Source organism: Oxyura jamaicensis, unplaced genomic scaffold (assembly GCF_011077185.1).
Source record: "Oxyura jamaicensis isolate SHBP4307 breed ruddy duck unplaced genomic scaffold, BPBGC_Ojam_1.0 oxyUn_random_OJ71920, whole genome shotgun sequence".
Lineage (NCBI taxonomy): Eukaryota > Metazoa > Chordata > Aves > Anseriformes > Anatidae > Oxyura > Oxyura jamaicensis.
Genome location: NW_023310757.1, coordinates 1,865 through 8,702, shown reverse-complemented (window position 1 = coordinate 8,702; position 6,838 = coordinate 1,865).

Genomic DNA, 6,838 nt, shown 5'->3' with positions numbered 1-6,838 from the left:
AACTTGGTGTCGTCTGCAAACTTGCTGAGGGCGCACTCGATCCCCTCGTCCAGATCATCGATGAAGATGTTAAAGAGGACAGGCCCCAGTACTGAGCCCTGGGGGACTCTACTAGTGACCGGCCTCCAACTGTTTTTGACTCCATTCACCACAGCTCTCTGGGCCCGGCCATCCAGCCAGCTCTTAACCCAACAAAGCGTACGCCAGTCCAAGCCATGGGCAAGAATGGAGGAATACCTTTTCACTCTGGGGGAGGAAGTGGCTAAGGCCTTTAGCCTTAGTAACTGCTGGGTTTGTGGAGGACCGCGGGGAGCTGGAAGTTGGCCCTGGGTAGCTGGCCCGGTCGACCCTAAGTGGTGGGTTAGTAATTTGAGTGAATGCTGTGGTTTAACCCAGCTGGCAGCTAAACACCACACAGCCGTTCGCTCACACTCCCCCCTCCCTCTTTGGGATGGGGGAGAGAAACGAGAAAGTTAAGCCTGTGGGTTGAGATAAAGACAGTTTATTAAGATATAAAATAATAATAATAATAATAACAATATGTACAAACAAGTGATGAACAATGCGATTGTTCACCACCCGCTGACCAATGCCCAGCCCAACCCCAAGCAGCCGGCGCCCCACCCCGGCTAGCCACCCCTATATATTGTTCAGCATGACGTCAGATGGTATGGAATACCCCTTTGGCCAGTTTGGGTCAGCTGTCCTGAGTCTGTCCCCTCCCAGCTCTTGCTGCACCCCCAGCCTGCCCGCTCGCAGGACAGAGCGAGAAGCTGAAAAGTCCTTGGCTTGGTGTAAGCATTGCTCTGCAACAATTAAAACATCAGCATGTTATCAGCACTCTTCTCATCATAATCTAAAACATAGCACCCTACCAGCTAAAAGGAGGAAAAATAACTCTGTCCTAACTGAAACCAGGACATATATCCTCCCCTGATTCCATACCATTTATGTCATGCTCAGGTTACACTCTTTCCAAAACATTCTAGTTAATCACTATTTTCATCTATGGTAGTGATGACATACAGTATAATATAATAATTAACATAATACAACTCAGCTCATGGGCTATTCTCACCCAGTATTAAATCCCCTTGAGGTACACACTGGACCTCCCCATTCTTTTGCATTACCCACCAAGTGCATCCAGGTCCCTGAGCAAAAGCAATCCCACGAATGGATTTGCCTATTCCTGAGGCAGGAGTAGCCCCTTCTACTGTACGTAGCAGGTTTGATACGGCAGGTCCAGCTCGGTTGGCAGATCCCCTAGTATTGACTAACCAGGTGGCCTTTGCCAAGATTCCCAGACGACTGGGGTTTCCTATTCGAGCCCGCTGAGTAATCAGTGCAACCCACTTGCTCCATGTAGCATCAGTTGCATGATGTGTAGAGGGGACCCTTCCTTTGAACATCCAGCCCAGTACTGGCAGGCATGGTGCCAGGAGGATCTGTGCTTCAGTACCGACCACTTCCGAAGCAGATTGAACTCCTTCATATGCTGCCAATATCTCCTTTTCAGTTGGAGTGTAGTGGGCCTCAGATCCTCTGTATCCCCGACTCCAAAACCCTAGGGGTCGACCTCGAGTTTCCCCAGGTTCTTTCTGCCAGAGGCTCCAGGTGGGGCCATTCTCCCCGGCTGCGGTGTAGAGCACATTCTTTACATCTGGTCCTGTTCAGACTGGCCCAAGGGCTACTGCATGAACTATTTCCTGCTTAATTTGTTCAAAGGCTTGTCGTTGCTCAGGGCCCCATTCAAAATCATTCTTCTTACGGGTTACTTGGTAGAGCGGGTTTACAATCAGACTGTAATTTGGAATGTGCATTCTCCAAAACCCCACGACACCTAGGAAAGTTTGTGTTTCCTTTTTGCTAGTTGGTGGAGACATAGCTGTTATTTTGTTGATCACATCCATTGGGATTTGACGACTTCCATCTTTTATTCCTAAAAACTGGATCTCTCGTGCAGGTCCTTTAACCTTATTTTGTTTTATGGCAAAACCGGCCTTCAGAAGGATTTGGACTGTTTTCTTCCCTTTCTCAAAAACGTCCTCTGCTCTGTTACCCCACACAATGATGTCATCGATGTACTGCAGGTGTTCAGGAGCTTCTCCCTGCTCCAGCGCAGACTGGATCAGTCCATGGCAAATTGTAGGGCTATGTTTCCACCCCTGAGGCAGCCGATTCCAAGTATATTGGACTCCCCTCCAAGTAAAGGCAAACTGTGGCCTGCACTCTGCTGCTAGAGAGATGGAGAAAAATGCATTAGCGATATCAATTGTGGCGTACCACTTGGCTGCCTTTGATTCCAGTTCCTACTGGAGTTCTAGCATGTCCGGCACTGCAGCACTCAGTGGTGGTGTGACCTCGTTCAGACCACGATAGTCCACTGTTAGTCTCCACTCACCATTAGACTTCCGCACTGGCCATATGGGACTATTAAAAGGTGACTGAGTCTTGCTGATCACTCCTTGGCTCTCCAGTTGACGAATTAGCTTATGGATGGGCATCAGGGAGTCTCGGTTGCTGCAATATTGCCGCCGGTGCACAGTTGTGGTAGCAATTGGCACTTGCTGTTCTTCGACCCTCAGCAACCCCACAACAAAAGGGTCCTCTGAGAGACCGGGCAAGGTAGACAATTGTTCAATGCCCTCTGTCTCTAAGGCAGCTATGCCAAAAGCCCACTGGAACCTTTTTGGGTCCTTGAAAAATCCTCTTCTAAGACAGTCTATGCCAAGGATGCATGGAGCATCCGGGCCAGTCACAATACGGTGTTTTTGCCACTCATTCCCAGTTAGACTCAGTTCAGCCTCCAATACAGTTAACTGCTGGGATCCTCCCGTCACTCCATAAATACAGAAGGGTTCTGGCCCTGTATAGCTTGATGGCATTAGAGTACATTGTGCACCGGTGTCTACTAAAGCCTTATAATTCTGTGCGTCTGATGTGCCAGGCCATGGAATCCACACAGTCCAATAAACTCGATTGTCCCTTTCCCCCCTCTCGCCTGGAGGCAGGCCCCCTCTAGTCCTGGTCAGAATCTTCATTCCTGTGTTTAAAGGACTGCCTGCTGGAAGTTGGAGCAGCAAACTTTTCAAAGAACCCCTTTTTCCCAATTGTTTTCTTTTGCAACTCACATACCCGTGCCTGTAGGGTCGCGGTGGATTTTCCATCCCATTTTCTCATGTCCTCTCCGTGGTCACGTAGGTAAAACCACAGGATGGCACGAGGTGTGTATCCACCATATCGTCTTCCTTGCACGGATGAGCGCTTACCCCTAATAGCAGAGACACTGGTTTGTACAGGAGGGGAGGAAAATAAACTCTCTTCAAGTTGCTGGACCTTTTCAGAAAGTTTCTCCAAGTATTCTCGTTTAGTCGATTGACACTTTCAGAAAGTTTCTCCACAGCCGAGACGCAGGCCTCTAGAGAAGAGGAGAGGCTTTCTTCGTACTGCCGGAGTTGTTTAGCCACATCACCCACTGTGGGTTCCTCATCCTCTTTCCAGGCCATTATTGCCGATGAGCTGGCATATGATGATGGTGCACTCCGTACAAACTTCCGCCACATGGGTCGAGTACACCTGACTTCATCTGGATCTGTGGGTACTTGTCCATTGTCTGTGTCCTCATAAATCACCTCCCGTACGGCTAATTCCCTCAGGTACTGGATTCCCTTCTCCATACTGGTCCACTTGCCTGGTAGACATACAAGTTCTTCCTTGTAGGGATACCTTTTCCTTACAGCTGACAGGAGACGCCTCCAGAGGCTGTGAGATCGTGCTCCATCTCCAATTGCTTTGTCAATGCCTGCATCTCTAGCAAGGGATCCCAGCCGCCTGGCTTCCCTGCCCTCTAATTCCACACAATTGGCTCCGGTATCCCAGCACCGGAGCAGCCAGGTGACAAGCTGCTCACCTATGCAGCGACCAAAATCTTTTCGCACATCTTGTAGCTCACGCTGGTATAGGTTTTGGGTAACTACTGTTGATTTTTCAACATCCGCATCTTCATCCTCCTGCACCTCTGATGGCCCAGCCTCGTCTTCTCTATACCTAGACCTAGCAGAAGACTCTCTGCGTTCTAAACGACCTGAGTCTCTACACCATTTTTTCACCTTGTCTACAGGGGCAACTTGCACTGCTACAGCTCATTTCTCTGGCCCAGCCACAGGAGCTGGAGCAGCTGCAGGAGCTGGAGCTGGAGCAGCTGTAGGAGCTGGAGCAGCTGCAGGGGCTGGAGCTGGAGCAGCTGCAGGAGCTGGAATGGCTGCAGGAGCTGGAGCAGCTGCAGGAGCAGGAGCTGGAGCTGCAGGAGCTGGGGCTGGAGCTGCAGGAGTTGGAGCGGCTGCAGGAGCAGGAGCGGCTGCAGGAGCAGGAGCAGGAGCGGCTACAGGAGCAGGAGCTGGAGTGGCTGCAGGAGCAGGAGCTGGAGCGGCTGCAGGAGCAGGAGCTGGAGCGGCTGTAGGGTCTGTCACTCGGTTCATAGTAGCATCAATTGCAGCTCGATAGGCATAGGCCAGGCCCCAACATGCTACAGTGAGTTGTGTCACTTTGGAACTGCCAGAGTCATGACACTCTTTTTTTCAAGCATTCCACCAGTTTTTTAGGATTTTGCAGTTGTTCAGGGGTGAATTTCCAAAACATCGGAGGTGCCCACTGCTCTAGCCACCTGCCCATATCCTCCCACACTCCCTGCCACTCACAACTGTCCCACCTCAGGACAGATCTCTGGATGAGATTCCTAAGTAGTTGTTTAACCTTAAACAAAACCTGAAGCGCATTCAAGAGACATAACAACAAGAACATGCTGGTCTGAGTATCCCAAGGATATTCAACATCTTGGAGAGCTATCGTAACTAGCTCGGGGGATAAGAGGGTGCTGAAGGAGAAAGGGAGAGTGAACAAGTAGGAAAAAATATATTCCCCTGTCCCCTCCACAGACTGGCTCCCTGATGAAAAAAGGCAGTAGGTGTAATTGTTAATAGTTTCTGAGATATAGTTTCCAAAGTACAGAGTCGACGACAGTGCTGAGTACAAATACCAAGTTAGAGTCATGGCCAGATATTTCATCATATCGTAAGCTATTGTTACACCGCACAGTGCCATAACGATCTTAAACCAGGGCCCGGAAAGGATAAACAGCACGACAGGGATCACATACAGAAAGTAACGTGCTATAAAACTCAGTTTGGAATACAGGCACAGCAGACTTGAGATTAAAGCAATCAACATTCTGATTAGATCTGTTGTTATCTCAACCCTTTGTGCCCCACGTTGGGCGCCAAAAGAGCTGTTGTGGTTTAACCCGGCTGGCAGCTAAATACCACACAGCCGTTTGCTCACCCTCCCCCCTCCCTCTCTGGGATGGGGGAGAGAAACGGGAAAGTGAAGCCTGTGAGTTGAGATAAAGACAGTTTATTAAGATAGAAAATAATAATAATAATAATAATATGTACAAACAAGTGATGCACAATGCAGTTGCTCACCACCCGCTGACCGATGCCCAGCCTATCCCTGAGCAGCCGGCCCCCCCATCCCGGCCAGCCACCCCTATATATTGTTTAGCATGACCTCAGATGGTATGGAATACCCCTTTGGCCAGTTTGGGTCAGCTGTCCTGGGTCTGTCCCCTCCCAGCTCTTGCTGCACCCCCGGCCTGCCCGCTCGCAGGACAGAGCGAGAAGCTGAAAAGTCCTTGGCTTGGTGTAAGGACTGCTCTGCAACAATTAAAGCATCAGCATGTTATCAGCACTCTTCTCATTGTAATCCAAAGCATAGCACCCTACCAGCTACTAGGAAGAAAACTAACTCTGTCCAAGCTGAAACCAGGACATCTTTCTACGAGGAATTAGGGACAAACTGCAGCTGTGCAAACCATTGGTCTTAATGAACAGTGTAGACCAGGGAGATGTTACAGTTGTAACTCCTCATAGATAACAGGACTGGATGGCGTAGTAAAAACCAAGGGACCAGCGTTTTGTTACTTACATTGTAATTTAGTGTGTAATGAATCATCTCAGCAAAAGAAAACATTGCAGAAATGTTACATGGCATTTTTATAGTGAGAAAAGATGAAAAAAAATATAGACACTTCATTCCTCCAATGTTTTGGGCATGTGACTAGCCACATTGAGGATTGTACTGGTAAGGCTAGAAGGGCCCAGTCTGACAGATCATGTGACCCCACTGTTCATAGCAGGAGACAATGCTCTTTCATAGAATTATAGAATCATAGAATCATAGAATTATAGAATCATGGAATGGCCTGGGTTGGAAGGGACCTCAAGGATCATCTAGTTCCAACCTCCCTGCCATAGGCAGGGACACCACCCACTAGACCAGGTTGCCCAGGGCCTCGTCCAACCTGGTCTTGAACACCTCCAGGGATGGGGCATCCACAACCTCTCTGGGCAACCTGTTCCAGTGCCTCACTACCCTCTGAGTGAAGAATTTCCTTCTAACCTCTAATCCAAATCTCCCCTCTTTTAGTTTAAAACCATTCCCCCTTGTCCTATCATTATCTACCTGAGTAAAGAGTCCTTCTCCATCCTTTTTATAAGACCCCTTTAAGTATTGAAAGTATGTGATGAGGTTACCCTGGAGCCTTCTCTTCTGTAGGCTGAACAGCCCCAGCTCTCTCAGCCTTTCTTCGTAGGAGAGGTGCTCCAGCCCCTTGATCATCTTTGTGGCCCTCCTCTGCACCCACTCTAACAGCTCCACATCCTTCTTGCACTGGGGACCCTAGACCTGGACGCAGTACTCCAAGTGGTGCCTCACAAGGGTAGAGTAGAGGTGGACAATCCCCTCCCTTGACCTGCTGGCCACTCCTCTTTTGATGCAG